The sequence below is a fragment of the Oncorhynchus gorbuscha genome, linkage group LG11, assembly GCF_021184085.1.
Source record: "Oncorhynchus gorbuscha isolate QuinsamMale2020 ecotype Even-year linkage group LG11, OgorEven_v1.0, whole genome shotgun sequence".
NCBI lineage: Eukaryota > Metazoa > Chordata > Actinopteri > Salmoniformes > Salmonidae > Oncorhynchus > Oncorhynchus gorbuscha.
The window spans coordinates 13647720-13671669 of NC_060183.1; the positions used below are offsets into that span (position 1 = coordinate 13647720).

The window sequence follows — 23950 nt, forward strand, 5'->3', positions numbered from 1 at the left end:
GGTGAACAACTACACAGAGATAGGAACAATCACCCACAAAATACAGTGAAACCCCGGCTACCTAAATACGGTTCCCAATCAGAGACAACGAGAATCACCTGACTCTGATTGAGAACCGCCTCAGGCAGCCAAACCTATGCTACACCCCTACTCAGCCGCAATCCCAATGCCTACAAAACCCCAATACGAAACACAACAAAATAAACCCATGTCACACCCTGGCCTGAACAAATAATTAAAGAAAACACAAAATACTAAGACCAAGGCGTGACAGAAAAAGAAACAATGACACCTGGGCAAGGAACTAAAGGGAGTGACATATATGGGAAAGTAACCAAAGGGAGTGACATATATAGAAAAGGTAATCGGGGGAGTGATGGAGTCCAAGTGAGTGATGACGCACAGGTGCGTGTAATGATGGTGACAGGTGTGCTCCATCATGAGCGGCCTGATGACGGAGAGGCTGGAGAGGGAGCACACGTGACAGTACCCCCTCCCCGACGCACAGCTCCAGCCGCAGGACTCCAACCAAAATGACGACCCCGAGAATCAGGAGCAGACCAGTCACCTCTGCTGAGGTGCAGGAAACCGGTCAGTCCGGCTGAGACGCGGGAGCATGGCGACCTAGAGCACCGGAGAGAGGTCATACGTGACAGTACGCCCTCCCGTTCGGCTCCAGCTGCAGGATGCCATCCCAAGGGACGGTTCCAGTGATCAGGAGAGGACTGGTCACCCCTGCTGATGCGCGGGAACCTGGAAATCCGGCTGAGGCTTGAAAGCCTGATCCGGCTGAGGCAGGGGACCCTGGCGATCCGGCTGAGGCAGGGGACCCTGGCGATCCGGCTGAGGCATGAAAGACTGTAGCGGCTCCCAGATCTGACGTCATTCCACCTGACACAAAAAAACTCTCCCTGATACTTCCCTTAGGTGACACGTTATTCTGTAATGATGTGCGCTGAGAGTCAGGAAGCAAGTTCAGGGAGTGAGTATTTTAATCAAATAAATGGAAAATAATACAAAACAAGAAACACAGAAAGCACACTGACATGACACTGAAACAGAAAGCCTGGGGAAGGAACTAAAAGGAGTGGAATATACAGTTGTCGGAAGTTTACATACACCACAGCCAAATACATTTAAACTCAGTTTTTCACAATTCCTGACATTTAATCCTAGTAAAAATTATCTTTCTTAGGTCAGTTTAGATTACCACTTTATCTTTATTTTAAGAATGTGAAATGTCAGAATAATAGCAGAGAGAATGATTTATTTTAGCTTCAATTTCTTTCATCACATTCCCAGTGGGTCAAAAGCTTACATACCAAATACTAATTGAGAGTAGTATTGCCTTTAAATTGTTTAACTTGGGTCAAACATTTCGGGTAGCCTCCACAAGCTTCCCACAATAAATTGGGTGAATTTTGTCCCATTCCTTGTGACAGAGCTGGTGTAACTGAGTCAGGTATGTAGGCCTCCTTGCTCGCACATGCTTTTTCACTTCTGCCCACAAATGTTCTACAGGACTGAGGTCAGGGCTTTGTGATGGCCACTCCAATACCTTGACTTTGTTGTCCTTAAGCCATTTTGCCACAGCTTTAGAAGTATGCTTGAGGTCATTGTCCATTTGGAAGACCCATTTGTGACCAAGCTTTAACTTCCTGTCTGATGTATTGAGCTGTGGTTTCAATATATCCACATAATTTTCCTGCCTTATGATGCCATCTATTTTGTGAAGTGCACCAATCCCTCTTGCAGCAAAGCACCCTCACAACATGATACTGCCACCACCGTGCTTCACGGTTGGGATGGTGTTCTTCGGGCTGTATATTCTCCCCCATAATTATGGTTTCATCAGACCAGAAGACATTTCTCCAAAAAGTACAATCTTTGTCCCCATGTGCAGTTGCAACACGTATTCTGGCTTTTTTATGGCGGTTTTGGAGCACTGACTTCTTCCTTGCTGAGCGGCCTTTCAGGTTATGTCAATATAGGATTTGTTTTACAGTGGATATAGATACTTTTGTACCTGTTTCCTCCAGCATCTTCCAAGGTCCTTTGCTGTTGTTCTGGGATTGATTTGCACTTTTGGCACCGAAGTACGTTCATCTCTAGGAGACAGAATGCGTCTCCTTCCTGAGCGGTATGACGGCTGAGTGGTCCCAAGGTATTTATACTTGCGTACTATTGTTTTTACAGATTAACGTGGTACCTTCAGGCATTTGGAAATTGCTCCCAAGGACGAACCAGAATAGTGGAGGTCTACAATTTTGTTTCTGAGGTCTTGGCTGATTTCTTTTGATTTTCCCATAATGTCAAGCAAAGAGGCACTGAGTTTGAAGGTAGGCCTTGAAATACATCCACAGGTACACCTCCAATTGACTCAAATAATGGCTCCAACCTAAGTGTATGTAAACTTCCGATTTGAACTGTATAGGGAAGGTAATCAGGGAAGTGATGACGCGCAGGTGCGCGTAACGATGGTGACAGATGTGCACCATCACAAGCAGCCTGGTGACCTAAAGGCCTGATAGGGAGCACACGTGACTTGTTCAGATAAACTTTTGAAGTTGGTTGTGTTTTTCCCTTTTATCTCTGTTCCACATGCTGACATTTTCTGACACTACAATACAATTATAGATTTTTCCCAGCAATGTACTTAAAATAATCATACGATCGGTGCTTTCCCTTTTGCGACCGACTTCTGCTGGTGTTGGGTTTACTGCCGCCATTATTCAAGCCTATGCTTCACGCTCACACTCCATGTTCACCCTCTGATTTCTTCACTGTTAGCTACTGATAGCGAGTGAATGTGATGCACATGCTAGCTCTATTTGAAACATTGGTAAATGGCAGCATTTACCTGCCAGATTCAGAATCCCGAAAACCCCAATTATATATATTTTTTATTTTTACAAAATTAGATTTTTGCCCAAAGTTTAAGAAGTAAAAGAAAACTAAAACTAATCATCATTGGTTTTTTATTTTAGTTAGTTTTGCAGTCAAAGATAATAGTTTCAGCATAGTTTCATTTTTCAGTTATTTAATCATTTTGTTTCACTTTGCTAAATCATTTTTCAAATTTTTGTTTTTCATTTTAGTTTCAGTTTTCATTTCCTATAAAAACCTTGGTACGAACCTTCCTCATACAGGAAGCGATGCAGGTCCTGATCCTGGGGCTTGTCATCTCATGTCTAGGCTACTACAACTTTCTGTTGGAAGGGTGCTCTGCTTGTGCCATCAAATCCCTGCAACTTATCCAGAATGCCGCAGCCCATCCGGTGTTCAACATTCCCAAGTTAAACCATTTCATCCCACTCCTCCGCACACTCCACTGGCTTCCAGTCAAAGTTCAAATTCACTACAAGACCATGGTGCTTGAAACAGCAAGGGGAACTACCTTCAAATCATGCGCAAACCCTACATCCTATACTGAGCACTCCATTCTGCTACCGTTGGTCCCTTGGCCCTAAACCCTACAGGAGGGCAACTCCCACTCAGCTCAGTCAAAGCTCTTCTCTGTCCTGGCACAGCAGAGTCCCTACCCATCTTCCAAAATGTCTGAAACCCTACCTCTTCAAAGAGTATCTTAAATGAATCCCCCCTCCCCCACACATACAAAATAATTATTGTGATATGTTGTTGTCTCACCTAGCTATCTTAAGATGAATGCACCAACTGTAAGTTACTCTGGATAAGAGCATCTGCTAAATGACTCAAATGTCATTATGTAAATAACTACACTTTGCGTCTGTCCAACATTAAAGCACATAGTCGTGGACTGGCAAAGGCCAGGGGTTTTACTTATGCCAAAATAGATATGACTGGACTGGGAATGCCCAGTGGGGGCCCGCGGGCCTTTAGATCAAAGCCTTGGCCTGCTTCAATCCAAATAGGGCTCATTAGGGATGCTGAGAGGCAAAGAGATGAATACTGTAACACTGAGGAGAATACTACAACCCTGACTAGTACACATGTCTTCTGAGGTGGGGAACTCAGGGGAAGGGGGGATCCACTCTGGGAGCTACACTGTAAAAACTACAGGAAACATTTTACAGTGTAGGGGAGGGCAAGGTTCTGTTCTTCTGTTCAGTCAGCATTTAGTTATATTTCATCATTCTATTTCATGGATCTATTTCATCATTCTATTTAAAAAATAAATAAAAAAGTACTGCCATTTCACCTCAGAAAAATGCAATCAAGAAAACATGATAAAGTTAGAAAACAAGATGAAGTGTGAAGGTTCATGTCTGTTGTGGTCATCTTACAGGTTGGAACAGCAAGAGAAAGGAAAACGTTTGACTGGAGCGAGAACGCCTGGAGTCTATCCCACTAAGGCCGACATTTCAATACAGTTTGTTGATGTTGTTGTTCATGTCCCCTCTTCAGGGGTCGTACAGAGATGATGCTGGGGATTATGGAAACATTGGCATTTTCCTTTTTCTCTCCAAATGTCCAAGGTCTACAGAGAGAGAGAGAGAGGGGGGCACGACTATTTGTCTTTCATTTATTTTTATTCTACCTCCCAGGACTCTAAGTGTAATGTTGAACTCGTTTGGTGTTGAGGAGCTTCTGTGGCAGCACAATGCCATCCTAGAGTGCTGGCCTGCCTGCTTTCCTGCCCGCCCGCCTGCCTGTTGCTGCTGTAACCGAGGCAAGCAGTCAGGTGAGCCCCTCTGGAAGCGTACGGCTAATTTGTCTTCGCCAAATAAATGATGGTCGTCTGCAGGGTCTGGATGAGCGATCAATGTTGTAGAAAACAGGCAGTCGATGAGGTATTGAGTGATTGAGCTTTTTGTGTTTTGTTTAATTCTTTTCTGTTTCGGTATGGTGTGTTTATACCAGCCAAGCCATTCTGTTGGTGTCATTGTAGTGATTTTACTATTGCCAGAATTCAACTCTCCATTGGATGAATTATTGGAGGTTTGCTGATGTTTGTCTCTCGAATGGACTTGGTTGTTCATATCAGTTAAAAGTACACACACACCTCCTTACACCCTTGTTGTGACTAAATGTCAACAACAGTAAAATATTTATATCCATGCTTCCTCTTGTGGTATAATTAAGCAATAAGGCACGAGGGGGTGTGGGATATGACCAATATATCACGGCTAACGGCTGTTCGGCATTCAGGGCTTGAAACACGCAGTAAATGAGTGACATTATAAACGGGATGGTTCAAGCCCTGAATGCTGATTGGCTGACAGCCGTGGTATATCAGACCGTGTACCACGGGCATGACAAAACGTTTATTTCACAAGTGACAATAATATATTGGTGTTTTTCTCTTTCTGTCAGCTTTGCCTCAGGACAAATACATTAACCAGATTACCATAACAACTGACCGAGTCATTTGGTAATTTTTGTGTATCCAATTAGCAACCTAGAAACACATTGGCAATTTTCTGTCGGGAGACACACACTTTGATAGAGTGGACCTTGAAATCTGTCATGAACACCATCATCTCAGAAGACTGATCCACAAACAGATCTTCTCTCTCTGTCTCCCCCCTCCCTCCCCTCCCCTCTACCTCTCCCTGTCTCTCCCTCCCTTCCGTCTCTCTCACCATCTCTCCTTCCCTCCCGCACTCTCTCTCCCATTCTCTCTCTCTCCCTGTCTCTCTTCCTTACCCTCCCTCTCTCTCTCTCTCTCTCTCTCTCTCTCTCTCTCTCTCTCTCTCTCTCGCTCTTCCTTACCCTCTCTCTCGCTCTCTCTCTCTCTTCCTCCCTCTCTCTATCCATCTCACTCCCTCTCTCTAAGCTAAGCATCAATCAGGTTGGAAATTGTTCTCTCCTCATCAGAGACATAGAGCCCTGTGACAATCTGCTATTGTTTTGAGCTTGGTCACATTCTGTGGGCACAAACAGGAGAAGAACAAGATCTGGTACTGGTAGTCCCTCTGTTTCAAATCAATTTGTTTCCATTCTTTTGCATTGGACCCTGGTTCTGTCTTGTGTTGAACTTCCCCTCTGTCTGGCTTGGCAGGTCGAGTGATGGCATCAGTGGCCTGCATCTCCTCTCCCTGTCAGCTCTGTCCTCTGCCTCTGCTAACCTGCCTCTCACCTGTCTGTCAACACTGAAACCTGCTTGGAGAAGCATCCATCCACTGACATGTAGCCTCACAGCCTGCTGTGTCAGTGCTTATAGCTGCAGTTTGTGGTTTTGTTTCCTGTCTTTTCAAACATGGTGCCAAGTCTCATGAGGTGTATGGCAAAGCTGGCATCTTTAGGATTTGTGCTGTAGGAACTCCATTTGTTGTGCATATTATGGTAATGCTGCTTTACTGTTTCCAGATCCCTGTTATATCTCTGGGCAGAATCGGGCCCACTCACCAGTAGCTAATATGCATCATAATGTAACCACACACAGACACACGCACACACACAAACTGTCCCGTTATCGTTGCTAAGGCTGTCCCAAAATGAAAGGCTACTAATTACTGTCACTAATCAATGCGCTTCCGGTCTGAAAGCGCTTGCCAGCATTTTCTGTCCCGCAGTTTAGCTGTCCCCCGGAGTTAAGAGGGCTTTATGGGGGATAAACGAAGCCATTCAGAGTAATGAGACACCAAAGAACGCAGGTCAAAAGCTCTTTGAATATCATATTACAGCAGAGTATTGAGTCATGGGTATTAAGTCAATTGGAGGGTGAAATTTATGCACGGCAGGCCATGGTAGAATGTGGAAAGTGGGTGCATGCTTCAGTTAAACTTTTTATTTAGGCTCAAAGTAACAAAGCAGAATTGCTATGTTAATCACTTGAATGCGTCATCAGCGCTGTGCAGAAATGCTGAGACTGGTATCTAATCATGCTGTGGTTACTACTTGTCTTACCTAGGCTACTGCAAGATAAATTACATGCTGTGTTTCTAAAAAAAAACTGCAATAACTACACCTGTTAGTGTTTAGTGTAAGGTTAAATAGCATTGTACACTGTCATGCCTACGCTGTGGTTGTAATCTGTTTAGTTGATGTACATTCAACAAGTATACAATTTCGACCATAAAATTGTGCCATAATGATATCCAATGCCTTGAGTTCAGGGCCCGGTTTGACAAAAGCATCCCAAGGCTCAAGTTCATTGTTAGATCCTTCATAGTAGCATTGATAAATCTCAGAGCTGTTTCCCAAAACCATCATTATTAATGTTGCACCTGAAAATGCTACCTCTTCAGGATTGGACACATTTTTTACATTTTTGCCCAAATGTGCCTAATTGGTTTATTAATACATTTTCAAGTTCATAACTGTGGACTTTCCTCAAACAATAACATGATATTCTTTCACTGCAATAGCTACTGTAAATTGGACAGTGCAGTTAGATTAACAATAATTTGTTAAGCTTTCTGCCCATGTCAGATATGTCTATGTCCTGGGAAATGTTCTTGTTACTTACAACCTCATGCTAATCACATTAGCTCACGTTAGCTCAACGGTCCCGTGGGGGGACAACGATCCTGTAGATGTTTTAATCTAACGCCTGCCTCAGACCACTCGTGGAACAGATAAGTATATTGTTAGATGCTTTTCTGCCCTCCCTGGTCACTTTATACACAGAAGAGCAAAACATAGATTCACATAGTTTGTCCGTCTCTCTGTGACCACAGATAACTTCAGAAAATACAAATACAAAGTTGCAAATGTCTTTGCAGTTGATACAAACAAGCGAAGTATAAAACGACGTGCCAAATGTAAACCAAAATGACTGGATTAAAACAGAGTAGTCTATAGGCCTATTTCATTCATATTGAAATATGCTTCATGTTCAATAAATGGAGTTCTATTTTGCTACATACTTGTAGACTACTGTCTATAATTGGTCTCAATACATTTGAAGATGTGTATCCTAACATGTTTACAATGACGTGACAAATCTATGCTTTTGTGGAATTGTATTGGGTAAGCGTTAGAATAAGCCGCCTCAATATTTGTTGCCATAGGTAGTAATATCTTTCTAGGAGCTGATCCGTCGTCAGTATTGTGAAATATAACCTTCGTGTAAAATTTGAATTGAGAAAGCTGATCTGAGAGCAGGACAGACCTTGATTTTTATCCTATAACTATTGGCACATGCTCCAGTGACACACTTAGCAACTGACCTCTCTTCGTGGTGAGAAAGATGCATCATTAAACCACTTGTAAGCCTAAATTCCATCGCTATTGGGAAACTGGCCCGGGTGGGTTAAGGTTTAGCTGGGTTAACATTATTGCAATGTTTGGCAACCTTTCAAAACACGCTAGTCTTCAAGCCACATGGTACACTGAAGTCACTTTTCCACACTGTCGAGAATTTCTCCACTAACCTTGTAGCTGGACTGGATTATTTAAAGCCAAATAGACAGTACTTTGTCCGGGGACAGTTAGCGTAGTTCTCCTAATAGTTAAATAAAAGAGTCAAATTAGCGAAATTAGAAGGACAACAGCAACATTACCCGACTTAATGGTTACCGTGACGATGTGTGTCTGTCATAATTACCTCATTATGTGCCTATCTATCACTCACTTGTCGGGAAAATATCTGAATCCCTGATTGCTTCACAAATAGAAAGTGCATTGCGTATGGTGCACTGAATGTGACTCTGGAAAGCTTTGATGTTGATTTGATGGATGAAGCGAGGAAAGACTGCCAGTGTCACTCCATCAGAGCTAATGGAGCTGAGAAAGAGAGCGAGACTTCAGGGAGCCCAATACTAAGGGCCAAGGTTGCATAAAATCTCATTCATTCCACATAATTATAAACGGAGAGAGTTTTCTGTGGTGATGGTATTGTGTCCTTTACTTTCCTTTTCTTTCTCTCTCACCTCTCTTACCGGCAATCAATGAAGCAATGTTCAATATGTGAAATATGGATACACTAGGGCCCACTGCCATGTAATTAAAACGTGTGCTTTTTGCAGAGAAGATAGTGTTTACATGCCTTGCTTACAGTGTAGCAATTACCATCTTAGACCAATGTTATCTTAGACCAATGTTGTCTTAGACCAATGTTATAATCATAGGCCGATGTTATAATCATAGGCCAATGTTATAATCACAGGCTAATGTTATAATCATAGGCCAATCATAGACCAATATTATAATCATTGACCAATCATATACCATTGTTATAATCATAGACCAATCATAGACCAATGTTATAATCATAGAGCAATGCCTGTTAAGGGTTTAGCCTAAATACCATATCCTATTGACTCTTATTTGCCAGTGCGTGCGAGTGTGTGTGTGTGTGTGTGTGTGTGTGTGTGTGTGTGTGTGTGTGTGTGTGTGTGTGTGTGTGTGTGTGTGTGTGCGTGCGTGCGTGCGTGCGTGCGTGCGTGCGTGCGTGCGTGCGTGCGTGCGTGCGTGCGTGCGTGCGTGCGTGTGACTGTGTGACTGTGTGACTGTGTGTGTATGTGCCCCATGGCTTGGTTTGGAGAGGCTCACAGGGGAGAGTGACAGAGCTGTGAAAAGGAGGTAAGATGAATGACTACCACTCCCGTTTACTCTCCATCCCTCCATCTATCTCTCCAGGCGGTATGGAGTTAAAGCATGTCTTTCTGGCTGTCATCCACCGCCATTGTGGACTCTGTAAAGGTGAACCAGAATAACAATAGTCAGGGTGATAACAGTGCCTGGCAAGCAGAGAGAGGGCTGTAGAGCATGCTACTCATGTACAGTCCATTGACTGCAGGGAATAGGCATAGTAATGTCCCATGGACATAGTACTGTATGTTAGAAAGTAACCTTTCTTTTGAATAGGGCCACCACTCTGTCATAGGTGGCGGGGGGGTAGTATAGTCAGTAGCTAGCTCTGGACCTATGTAGTCTGTAGATACCTCTACATTACACTTTAAAACCTGATAAGTTCCGACTTCTCAAACATTTTGAGGAAACCGATTACCTAGAAATGAGTACTTAAGAAACTTAAATAGCTGAAGTGAGCAGGACATATGTGACTCACCACCTGGATTCGGTCTTATGTAGCAACATTTGAATGTCTGCTTGTTACATTGGATAAAGGTAGAGACTCAGAGCTACAAAATCGTATATCATATACTGCATTTGTGGAAACAATGGGAAAGTAATAATGCTTTGAAAGTTGATCAACTTGTAAACTCACTTTTGAGAAAACCGTCTTTCAACATTTTTGGTACTACTATTGGAGAACCCTTCTTTGTCTACACCCATTCAGCATTGTTCACACCCTCTTAAGCCTTAGCCCCACCCATCTCTTTATGGGTTGATCAGTGCATTCTATAATAATTTGCCAGCTGCTTCCAGACTTCTAAGAGAGAGAACAGCTCACGGAACATTACTCGCCCTATCAGAGCTGGTTAGGCTGTTATGTTATCCAGAGCGTTGGTGACTGCAACTATGCTGTCAGATTGTCACTTCGTAAATTCAGAGTGTTTCGCGTTCAGAGCACATACTAGATGCTCTGTCCAATAAGCAGGGATGATTCGAAAGCTCTGACCTCACAACGACAGTCAAGCACCCAAGCTAACTGGCTAACATTGGCTAGCTACTTCCAGACACATAATGAGAGAGCATCCCAATCTGACCATTTTACTCCCCCTAGTAGAGCTGGTTAGGCTGTTTTCATGTTATCCAGAGCATTGGTGGATGTAACTGTGCTGCTGGCAACAATTGAATTATGCTTTGTTGCCGACATATTCAATGGGTGTTGAGTGTTCAGAAATGTATCAGTTATTCTGCGCTCTGGCACACTAAGACGAGAGTCTTTTGTTAAGAAATATAGCTAGATAGGTAAACAATGAATCCCAACGCTTGACGTAACGTCAGTTAGCGAGCCAGCCAGCTAACGTTAGCTAGCTCACAATACACTTTAACTTGAAATGAAAATACTTTACGTCAAAATTAGAAACATGTAAGATCTGAAAATGTAGCTAGCTAGACTATTTTACCTGTGGTCTGAAATCAGAGTAGATTGCCAGAGCGAATTTACCAGCTGGCACATCTATCAACAGTTGCAGTGACATTCTATTGAAAATGATACTTGCATGGAGTGTTTTGTTAAGACATGTAGCTAGGTAGCTAGCTAAACAATGGACCATAATCAGAACTCATGATGTTACTACCCTGCATGATTATACTGGTAGCTAGCCAACCAGGTTCAATGGCTATAACTAGTCAAGCAAATATGTCTGAGAAACGAAGAATAAGATCATACACATAACATCAGCTAGTAACCCAGCTAGCTTACGTTAGCTAGCTAACAGAACACTTGATATTAAACCACATTCTGTCAAAATTAGAAACACGTGTATTTGAAAATGTAGCTAGCTAGACTACATCATGGTTGGACGTGTCTCCTGTCTTGTGCCATGCATGGTTGCCTTTAGTTTGAAGATGTGATATAAACAGGTGTTTTCTCTATCTCCTAATGCTATCATACTCGAATTCCACTGATTTCAAAACTTGGTCCTCCAGAAAATGGAGAGCATACACATAACGTTAGCTAGCGATCCAGCCAGCTAACGTTAGCTAGCTAACTGTACACTTTCACTTGACATTAGGTTTATGCAGTTTTACAATGCAATAAAAAAAATGTAAAGCCGCATTTGACGCGATTACCTAGACATACAGACCAGCTCCAATAGACAGATGCGTGCTATATGGCAGACCAATCCAAACTATTTTCTCGGCATGTCCAACCCACTCATTATCTTAGCCAATCATGTATTGCAGGAAGGTTGCTGGCTATTTCTCTGGCTAAACCAACTAGGCTCGTAGTTTTATAATTGTATTTGTATTTACAGATGGCATTCATGTTTGATTTTAAGGCACATGAAAGTTCACATGTTCGAGAAGGCATTTCTGCCAAGAAACGCATTTTTATTTTAAAAAATGTCATGTACGTTCAAACGTCTCTCCTGTGAAGTCTTGACTTGGGACAAGTTTCCTGAATCAGGTCACATATGAGCAATACAAATGCAGTTATTTTTTGTAAGGTAAACTTACATTTAATGTGCCAGGCCTCCAATAATTATCCAGCGTGCCTTGCCTTTTTTATTGATTTGTAGAGTTACCACCCACGACTGTATTTGTCAGTGACAGAGACATGGTTGTTGGATTTTTTCATATTTAGATCTGTGGCCTTTACCAAGTGACATCCTAGAGGAATGTTATCACTATAATTACACCTCTACATATATCTTAAGGCCTTATACTACTGCCTGAAACTCATAGTACACATGCAACATCAGGGTTGCAAAATTCCCAAAACTTTCTACCTAAAAATTCCAGTGATGTTCCATTAAGGATTTCTGGAAAATCTGTGAAAAGTACCAGACTTTTGCAACCCTACTTTAAATCGCATTGTGCTGGCTTGCAAAGTGATGTGGTATTCCTGTTGGAATCTAAGCCAGCTTTAGGCATTCCAAGAATTTACATTTTTATTCACCCACAACCTGCATTCATGACTGTCAGGGTTAAGAAGAAACAGAGGAAACTACCTAAGCCATTTAAACTGGAACATTTTATGTTGCTTTGACTTCTGATTAAGTTTTTAGTCAGTACCACATAAACCTTTTAAGTAATAATGACCTTTCATTAATATCTCACAAATAGTCTGCTCACGTGCTTGTTTACATGGTGTACGTACTACATAGGTGTATGACACCGCTAGTAACACCATGACAGGCCCAGTAGAAAGTGATTTAAGGTGTCAACAGGTTACTTTGTCTGTGTATGAGTGAGCTCTCATGGAGGGTTTTCAATTCCTATTTCAAGGCTAATCCCAATTTGTTTGTGCAGATCAAGCGATCTGGACTGATGCTGATTGGAACGTTAATAAAAATGCCTCGGGGGGGTTCTGCCCACCCTCTATGTTCCACTCAGTTTCTCCACACCCTCTTCTTTAGCCAATGGGATACCGTATAATAGGAAACAAATCATAGCCACATGCATCTGAATCAGTGATGAACCAAGCCCATTTGGTTACATTCTGTACATAATTATGCCTGTACACAATTAACCACAGCCTTTAATAAGGCTATATAAAAAAAACAGATGTATGCTTAAGCTGTGGCATTTTCTAATTCCCTTGAAGGATTAGGGCTTTCCTTACCTTGATTCATAAATTCCCCTGCCTAGACAATATTTATCATGTCTCTATAATTCTGATGCATATTGTTTTTCTATGACCTCTCTTTCCTCTCTCAGTTTTATTTCATTTCAGTCATATTTTCTAGGTGGAACAAGATTGTCCTCTGGTGGTTTAACCACAGTAGTGACACTCATAACTCTATCCACTGAATGAGAGAGTGGTCTGAGTGTGGATGGGAAATCAGAAAACCATCTGTTATTGGCAGAGAGTTTTGGAACTCTTTCTTATTGGTCTATTAACTAATTGACCAGCTGGTGATGTCACAGTGGAATGCCAAAACTCCATCCCACCAAAACTTTCTGAAATGTCTGGCGGTCTGTGCAAACAGCGTTTACACTAAAAAAGGATTTATCATCATTTTCACAATTTCACAGTATCACTCCAACCTCATAGTGTGGAAATATACACAGTGTACAAAAGAAACACATGTTTAAAAAGCATTCCACAGGGATGGTGGACCATGTAGAGTCCCAAAGCTTCCCATGGTCCTGTCAAGTTGGCTGGATGTCCTTTGGGTGGTGGACCATTAGGTCATGATACACACGAGCAACTGTTGAGTGTGAAAACCCCAGCAGCTCTTGACACACTCAGGCCTGGCACCTACTACCATACCCCTTTCAAAGGCACGCAAATGCTTTGTGCTGCCCATGCCTCGATTGTCTCAAGGCTTTAAAATCCGTCTTCAAACCTTCATCTACACTGATTGAAGTGGATTTAACAGGTGATGTCAATACTGGATCATGGCTTTCACCTGGATTCACCTGGACGGTCTATGTCATGGAAAGAGCAGTTGTTCCAAATGTTTTGTACACTCAGTGTATGTAAAACACCGGAATATCATGTTTTTGAGTGCAATGGGCCTTAAATCTCAAAACCTGACTACATGTATGTTACATCAATTACTGGGCAGCAGTCGAGCGGATTGCTATATCATCTGCGGTTAGCTGATATGTTAAACACCTATGTATTGTGAGATCTGGCAATTGTCTGCAATTTAGTCAGGCAGGAAAGACCCCATGAGTAATTGAGGTCAAGTTCCTGCCTGACTACATTTAATCAAATGCCAGATAGAGTTGTGTCCTATAGAAAGATGTGTCAATATTAGAGTGTGTTCTTTACTGGCAGACCTTTCTCACTGTGCTCCACTGGAAAACAGCACTTCTGACTAGTCGGACTGCATACATACACTGATATGCAGGGGTATTATTTTGTGTATACGTTTATACACATGGAACTACGCTCACAGTAATCATAATACTTTGTACCCGAACTGCAGTCTGTTTGGAGTAAGAAATCATGAATGTGTTTACGTGTTTGAATGTCTTCCTTCGTTGTTTATCTCTGTTGGACCCAGGCCTTCATGGAAAGGGTTCAGTTGGGCCTTTGTGGAAAGGGTTCGGTTGGGCCTTCTCTTAAGTGTAAGGCTCTGATTGTCCACAAGAGGTCACAATTTCCTTCTTCCTAGATGTCCGTGGCTTTAATGCCTTGTCCTGTAGTCTGAAGCAGAACTAACAGGGTGGTGTTTCCTTTCACTCGTTCAGGAAGAGTGGTCCTCTGAAGACAGTGAATCAGCCGTGTCGATGATCCCCAGTGGGGTGTTGAGAGCAGTGTAGTAGACGATGGTTGGAAGAGAATAACCGGAAGGTCCTACTTCAATTCACTTTCTTAGGTACAGTACTTATAACAGCTACTCAGCCATAGCATTGGATCGTTAGAAAGGCTACTTTGTCGTCTTCACTTCGGGTTGATTTTCACGGTTGTAACCAATGGAGACCTAAGCTGCAGCTTGAGTCCTTCTGGTCTGATATGTTAATTGTCAACTCATCCATTATACACTCCATGAGCTCCCTCAGGCATGGCTACATACTGGGGCAAAGTATCATCAGAACTATGGTCTCATTAGACAACTAAAATCACATTCCTATCTTAACAAAACATACTCTCATCATCTTTGATATTGCCTACACAACGTAAAGGATGAAAACTTGACATATACAGTGTGTATACTCTTCAAGTTACAATATTTGCATCATCATTTTTTTTATACCATTCTTAATGACATCACAAAATAGACATTCGTTTTCCATAGACCATCTCTCATCATTCCCCACATTCGGATCTCAGGAATATTGTTCCAGGGTTCACTTTTGGACATTAGAGTTTTGGGGGTCGGCAAAAAGTCTGATTCAAAGCCACATTCCAATCACTTCCTCTATACATAATATCAATTCCTCTATACCTAATATTTCCAGGTTCTTGATATCCTTCTTTTCTTCGGTCTTTGCTAATTGACTTGCCTCTTCAATTCAAACCACACGTTTTCAATGGGGTTCAAGACCAGAGACTGAGATGGCAATTGCAAAATGGGATTTTGTGGCAAATGAACCATTTCTTTGTGGATTTTGATGTGTGCATGGGTTTATTGTCTTGATGGAAGATCGACTTGCAGCCAAGTTTCAGCCTCCTCGCAGAGGCAGACAGATTTTGGGGTAAAATTGACTGGTAATTGGTAGAGTTCATGATGCCGTTGACTTTAACAAGGGCCCCAGGACCAGCGGAAGCAAAACAGCCCCATAGCATAAAAAAATCCACTTGTAGATATGAGGTTCTTTTCACTGGTGTGTGTGGCCAAAGAGCTCTATCTGACCATAGCAACCATTTCCAATCGAAGTGCAATTGCCATTCAGTAAACTCCAGGCTTTTCCATTTGTTGCTTTCTCTCAGTAAAGTCTTTTTCTGGCAGCCCTTCAAGCCTATTGGCATGGAGGTGGTGTGTTATTGTAGATTTTGTCACGATCGTTGAAAGAAGGAGACCAAGGCGCAGCGTGATATGCGTACATTCTTCTTTAATTAAGAAAGAAAAAATGAACAAACTAACAAAGTGATACGTGACACTAATAGAGTGGGGCAAAAAAGTATTTAGTCGGCCACCAATTGTGCAAGTTCTCCCACTTAAAAAGATGAGAGAGGCCTGTAATTTTCATCATAGGTACACTTCAACTATGACAGACAAAATGAGAAAAAAATCCACAAAATCACATTGTAGGATTTTTAAATTAATTTATTTGCAAATTATGGTGGAAAATAAGTATTTGGTCAATAACAAAAGTTTATCTCAATACTTTGTTATATACCCATTGTTGGCAAAGCCAGAGGTCAAATGTTTTCTGTAAGTATTCACAAGGTTTTCACACTGTTGCTGGTATTTTGGTCCATTCCTCCATGCAGATCTCCTCTAGAGCGGTGTTGAAAGTCAGTAGAACAGTGACTTTCAACTCCCTCCAAAGATTTTCTATGGGGTTGAGATCTGGAGACTGGCTAGGCCACTCCAGTACATTGAAATGCTTCTTACAAAGCCACTCCTTTGTTGCCCGGGCGGTGTGTTTGGGATCATTGTCATGCTGAAAGACCCAGCCACGTTTCATCGTCAATGCCCTTGCTGATGGTAGGCTTTGTTACTTTGGTCCCAGCTCTCTGCAGGTCATTCACTAGGTCCCCTCGTGTGGTTCTGGGATTTTTGCTCACCGTTCTTGTGATCATTTTAACCCCACAGGGTGAGATCTTGCGTGGAGCCTCAGATCGAGGGAGATTATCAGTGGTCTTGTATGTCTTCCATTTCCTAATAATTGCTCCCACAGTTGATTTCTTCAAACCAAGCTGCTTACCTATTGCAGATTCAGTCTTCCCAACCTGGTTGCAGGTCTACAATTTTGTTTCTGGTGTCCTTTGACAGCTCTTTGGTCTTGGCCATAGTGGAGTTTGCAGTGTGACTGTTTGAGGTTGTGGACAGGTGTCTTTTATACTGATAACAAGTTCAAACAGGTACCATTAATACAAGTAACGAGTGGAGGACAGAGGAGCCTCTTAACCTCTTCAACCTATGGGGGCGCTATGTCATTATTGGATTAAAAAACGTGCCCGTTTTAAGCGCAATATTTTGTCACGAAAAGATGCTCGACTATACATATAATTGGCAGCTTTGGAAAGAAAACACTCTGACATTTCAAAAACTGCAAAGATATTATCTGTGAGTGCCCCAGAACTGATGCTACAGGCGAAACCAAGATGAAACTTCAAACAGGAAATGAGCAGGATTTTTGACGCTCTGTTTTTCATTGTCTCCTTATATGGCTGTGAAAGCGCCACGAATTAGCCTGCCCTTTCTATCGTTTCAGAGAGGAGACTTCCAGGAGCATGCTGGGAAATATGATAATGACCAGCTAGACCAGCTAGACCAGGCCTGGGCAATTATTTTCCATGGAGGGCCACATTAGAATATATTTTTTCCATCGCGAGCTAGAATCATATTACAGGATTATGCATCATGTGTATGACTGTGTTGACAGATATTTTACATTTACATTTAAGTCATTTAGCAGACGCTCTTATACAGAGCGACTTACAAATTGGTGCATTCACCTTATGACATCCAGTGGAACAGTCACTTTACAATAGTGCATCTAAATCTTAAAGGGGGGGCTTGAGAGGGAATACTTATCCTATCCTAGGTATTCCTTAAAGAGGTGGGTTTTCAGGTGTCTCCGGAAGGTGGTGATTGACTCCGCTGTCCTGGCGTCGTGAGGGAGTTTGTTCCACCATTGGGAGGCCAGAGCAGCGAACAGTTTTGACTGGGCTGAGCGTGAGCTGTATTTCCTCAGTGGTAGGGAGGCGAGCAGGCCAGAGGTGGATGAACGCAGTGCCCTTGTTTGGGTGTAGGGCCTGATCAGAGCCTGGAGGTACTGAGGTGCCGTTCCCCTCACAGCTCCGTAGGCAAGCACCATGGTCTTGTAGCGGATGCGAGCTTCAACTGGAAGCCAGTGGAGAGAGCGGAGGAGCGGGGTGACGTGAGAGAACTTGGGAAGGTTGAACACCAGACGGGCTGCGGCGTTCTGGATGAGTTGAAGGGGTTTAATGGCACAGGCAGGGAGCCCAGCCAACAGCGAGTTGCAGTAATCCAGATGGGAGATGACAAGTGCCTGGATTAGGACCTGCGCCGCTTCCTGTGTGAGGCAGGGTCGTACTCTGCGGATGTTGTAGAGCATGAACCTACAGGAACGGGCCACCGCCTTGATGTTGGTTGAGAACGACAGGGTGTTGTCCAGGATCACACCAAGGTTCTTAGCGCTCTGGGAGGAGGACACAATGGAGTTGTCAACCGTGATGGCGAGATCATGGAACGGGCAGTCCTTCCCCGGGATGAAGAGCAGCTCCGTCTTGCCGAGGTTCAGCTTGAGGTGGTGATCCGTCATCCACACTGATATGTCTGCCAGACATGCAGAGATGCGATTCGCCACCTGGTCATCAGAAGGAGGAAAGGAGAAGATTAGTTGTGTGTCGTCTGCATAGCAATGATAGGAGAGACCATGTGAGGTTATGACAGAGCCAAGTGACTTGGTGTATAGCGAGAATAGGAGAGGGCCTAGAACAGAGCCCTGGGGGACACCAGTGGTGAGAGCGCGTGGTGAGGAGACAGATTCTCGCCACGCCACCTGGTAGGAGCGACCTGTCAGGTAGGACGCAATCCAAGCGTGGGCCGCGCCGGAGATGCCCAACTCGGAGAGGGTGGAGAGGAGGATCTGATGGTTCACAGTATCGAAGGAAGCCGATAGATCTAGAAGGATGAGAGCAGAGGAGAGAGAGTTAGCTTTAGCTGTGCGGAGCGCCTCCGTGATACAGAGGAGAGCAGTCTCAGTTGAATGACTAGTCTTGAAACCTGACTGATTTGGATCAAGAAGGTCATTCAGAGAGAGATAGCGGGAGAGCTGGCCAAGGACGGCACGTTCAAGAGTTTTGGAGAGAAAAGAAAGAAGGGATACTGGTCTGTAATTGTTGACATCGGAGGGATCGAGTGTAGGTTTTTTCAGAAGGGGTGCAACTCTCGCTCTCTTGAAGACGGAAGGGACGTAGCCAGCGGTCAGGGATGAGTTGATGAGCGAGGTGAGGTAAGGGAGAAGGTCTCCGGAAATGGTCTGGAGAAGAGGGGAGGGGATAGGGTCAAGCGGGCAGGTTGTTGGGTGGCCGGCCGTCACAAGACGCGAGATTTCATCTGGAGAGAGAGGGGAGAAAGAGAAATAGGTCAGAGCACAGGGTAGGGCAGATATATCTACTGTAAATCATGTCTAGATATGCTAATTATTTTACTTGTTTAACATACACAGAAATAAACCACATCCATGTTCTCCTTTTGGTAGGTATTTTCAATATCAAACATGCTATGAACTACACGGAGGGAAAAGTACACTGTGCATTCAGAACTCTTGTTAACCTGAACTCTTGTTAACGGGTAAGCACAAAAACACGAGAAATAGAGAGAGCTCAACATTACATTTAAACTACCCAATTAGTGTGAGGAGTGAAGTCTCTGAAGGGCATTGACTAGAGCAGTGAAGTAAGGTATAGTTTCTGACGTCGCTATGTGCAGGATTGCTGAGAGGTTAGAGTTTTTTTTTTTTTTTTTTACCTTTATTTTACTAGGCAAGTCAGTTAAGAACAAATTCTTATTTTCAATGACGGCCTAGGAACAGTGGGTTAACTGCCTGTTCAGGGGCAGAACGACAGATTTGTACCTTGTCAGCTCGGGGATTTGAACTTGCAACCTTTCGGTTACTAGTCCAACGCTCTAAACACTAGGCTACCCTGCCGCCCGCAGAGTAGAGTCAGTAAGAGATGATCTTTGCCTTGATTTGAAATATTTAATCACTGAAAATTAATGTTCACATGACTGTTTCGCATGTCTCCTAATCTTTGGAAAGTTTTGTTCATCAAGAGTTGCATAGAACCTTGTCAGTGACATTGTTTTGAATAATTCTCCAATCACTGCATCAGACTGAACGATAAGTTCAAGTTGCAGGTCAGTGGGAGCGTTATCCACATTGAAGGTGAAGGGAGAGGTAACCAACAGCATGTCATTTTCCAACACTTTGAAATCCTTAAAACGACAAGAAAACTCACAGTTCAATGCACACAGCAGCCATGTGTACTTCTCCCACTGTTCATCTGATAGGGAACAGAATAGTAGTGTCAGAAGGTGTGTTAAATTGTTGGCTTCTACTTGGCAGGTCAGGGGGAGTAATTTCCCTTGAAGGCTTTGACAAGACTGTACATCTGATGTGCAAAAAGGCCCTTCCCTTGTAGTTTGGAATTCAGTTCATTCATGAAGGCCAAAACTAAGGCAAAAACTCAGCAATATCCAACTTCAGGTCCCCCTTTTAAGCACATTCCCCAAACAGCCATCTCATGTTTGTGTGGTAGGTGAGATTTGCTTGACCCGACTCTGTCTCTTCCAACAGTGAGACAAACTGCCTGTGGTTTAAAGATTTTGCTCTCATGAAGTTTACCACTTTAGTGACTGTCTCCACAACATGACTCATTTCCAGAACACATTTCCAGAACACCTCCTGATAAATAATGCAATGCAGGAAAATAATTTTCCGAGCTGAGTTCAGCAACTTGATCTTATATCCTTTTCAAAAGGCCAATGTTTTTTCCTGTCAAGTTTGGGCACCCATCAGTGGTCCCACTGGATAACTTTTCAAAACTCAGTCCCAGCTTTGCCACACACTTATTAACCTCCTACAATAAGTCTTTCCCTGTGGTTGTGCTCTTCATTGACTGCACTGAAGCAAGGTCCTCTGTAATTTCAAAGAAAGTCTGGGGTTATGCCTCGTAAGAATATCAAAAACTGCGCCGTGTCACGTGCATCACTGTTCTCATCCAGGCTCTCATCACTGCTCTCATCCAGGCTCTCATCACTGCTCTCATCCAGGCTCTCATCACTGCTCTCATCCAGGCTCTCATCACTGTTCTCATCCAGGCTCTCATCACTGCTCTCATCCAGGCTCTCATCACTGCTCTCATCCAGGCTCTCATCACTGCTCTCATCCAGGCTCTCATCACTGTTCTCATCCAGGCTCTCATCACTGTTCTCATCCAGGCTCTCATCACTGTTCTCATCCAGGCTCTCATCACTGCTCTCATCCAGGCTCTCATCACTGCTCTCATCCAGGCTCTCATCACTGCTCTCATCCAGGCTCTCATCACTGCTCTCATCCAGGCTCTCATCACTGCTCTCATCCAGGTCCAAGGAGAAATAGACTAAATTCTGTACCTTTTATTTCAACTGCTGTCCCATATTATCTGCGATGTCCTCAAAATGCTGTGTCACTGTTCGTCTTGACGGGGAAACATTTTGAAACAGCTCTTCCTTGTCGGGGCAAAGTATTGCTGCAGAGTCTAAATAAACATTTTTTTTAATGAATTCGCCCTCAGCGAATGGCTTGCAATGTTTAGTAATCTTGTGGGACAGTACATAGCTACCTCTCGCAATTCTGTCTCTTGTTGAATGCAGTTTTGTGAAATGTCCGTGCTGCTTTTGCAACTGAGAAAGCAACTCTTTCAATGCACTTGCCCTCTGCTCAGAAGACATATTCCTATATTTCTCTGCATGCTTCGTCTGGAAGTATGGGGACAAGTCGTAGTCTTTCAAGACAGCGATTCTCTATTGGCACACTAAGCACACAGCTTCCCCTGATACCTCAATAAAGACATATTTGGATGTCCACTCTTGCTGGAACACCCTACATTCATTGTCTGCTTTCTTTTTCTTTGACATCTTTGAAAAACTAATTTTTGCGCGAAATTTTTAACTAGCTGCTATTTGAAACTATGACGTTTGTCAGCCTGTCAGTCTTTGTCTGTCACCAGCTTGACCAGCAAATTGACCATCATCACCAGACCAGGGTTTCCCAAACTCGGTCCTCAGCTTCCCACACGGTGCACATTTTGTTTTTTTTATTAAATGGATACTTCGAGATTTTGGCAATGAGGCCCTTTCTCTACTTCCCCATGTCTCTCATTCCTGTTCATGTTGTTAAGTTTGTACACTTCAAATGTAATTTGTTCTTCAATATAGTTGCACCTTACACATTTTAATGTTAATTTAATAACATTATTAGTTATATACTATAGCAAAGTGGTAACTCTCCCAACATTGGGATATGCAAGGGCGCTGGAGGAACTCCTAATCTTCACTCATAAAAGTTACAAAAGTGTCTTTGCTCAACCTTAAAGGTCATGAACAGTCAAAATCATGTTTTTCATGAAATGTGATGATATTTGATAAACCATATCAAAGTATGATGAACAAAGTATGAAAAATAACTTTTGAATCTAAATTGATAAAGTTTGATCATAAAGTTACTGCCCCCCCCCATGTCAAACACTTGGACTCAGGAGGAGGGATTATTAAACCTAGTGTGGTGTTCATGTTTTTGGTCTGATGGACCCACAGCATTATGTGGTTTTTAATGGCATAGTGTGACATCACCCTAACTCTCCTTTTAATACACCAATGGTAACATGATATTCTCTTACCTAATTTAAATATGAAATACAGTGCATATGGAAAGTATTCAGACCCCTTGACCTTTTTCACATTTTGTTAAGTTGCAACCTTGTTCTAAAAATGATTAAATTAAAAAATGTCCTCATCAATCTACACACAATACCCCATAATGACAAAGGGAAAACAGGTTTTAGATTTATTTTTTTTGCAAGCCTATTAAAAATGAAGTACAGAAATACGTTATTTAGACCATTTACTATGAGACTCGAAATTGAGCTCAGGTGCATCCTGTTTCCATTGATCATCCTTGAGATGTTTCTACAACTTGATTGGACTCCATCTGTGGTAAATTCAATTGAGTGGACATGATTTGGAAAGGCACACGCCTGTCTATATAAAATTCCTCACTTGACAGAGCATGTCAGAGCAAAAACCAAGCCATGAGGTCAAAGGAATTGTCCATAGAGCGCCGAGACAGCATTGTGTCGAGGCACAGATCTGGGGAAGGGTACCGAAAAATGCAGCAGATCTGGGGAAGGGTACCAAAAAATGCAGCATTGAAGGTCCCCAAGAACACAGTGGCCTCACTCATTCTTAAATGGAAGAAGTTTGGAACCACCAAGACTCTTCCTAGAGCTGGCCACCCGGCCAAACTGAGCAATCGGGGGAGAAGGGCCTCTGTCAGGGATGTGACCAAGAACCCGATGGTCACTCTGACAGAGCTCCAAAGTTCCTCTATGGATATGGGAGAACCTTCCAGAAGGACAAACATCTCTGCAGCACTCCACCAATCAGTCCTTTATGGTAGAGTGGCCAGACGGAAGCCACTCCTCAGTAAGAGGCACATGACAGCCCACTTGGAGTTTGCCAAAAGGCACCTAAATGACTCCCAGACTATGAGAGATTCGCTGGTCTGATGAAACCAAGATTGGACCCTTTGGCCAGAATGCCAAACTTCACATCTGGAGGAAACCTGGCACCATACCTACAGTGATGCATGGGGGTGGCAGAATCTATGGGAATGTTTTTCAGAGGCAGGGACTGAGAGATTGGTCAGGATTGAGGGAAAGACGAAAGGAGCAAAGTACAGAAAGATCCTTGATGAAAACCTGCTCCAGAGCACTCAGAACCTCAGACTGGGGTGAAGGTTCACCTTCCAACAGGACAATGACTCTAAGCACACAGCCAAGACAAAGCATGAGTGGCTTTGGGATAAGTCTCTGAATGTCCTTTAGTGGCCCACCCAGAGCCCAGACTGGGGAGACCAGAAAATATCTGTGCAGCTATGCTCTCCATCCAATCTGACAGAGCTTGAGAAGATCTGCAGAGAAGAATGGGAGAAACTCTGCAAATGCAGGTGTGCCAAGCTTGTAGCATCACACCCAAGAAGACATTTAAGTCATTTAGCAGACACTCTTATCCAGAGCGACTTACAAATTGGTGCATTCACCTTATGACATCCAGTGGGACAGTCACTTAACAATAGTGCATCTAAAACTTAG

At 43.1% G+C, this 23950-nt stretch overlaps 1 pseudogene; it reads right to left on the reverse strand.

Moving 5' to 3' along the window:
• Positions 1–643: 643 nt before the first annotated feature.
• Positions 644–20854, reverse strand: LOC123989611 (annotated as a pseudogene).
• Positions 20855–23950: the final 3096 nt, after the last annotated feature.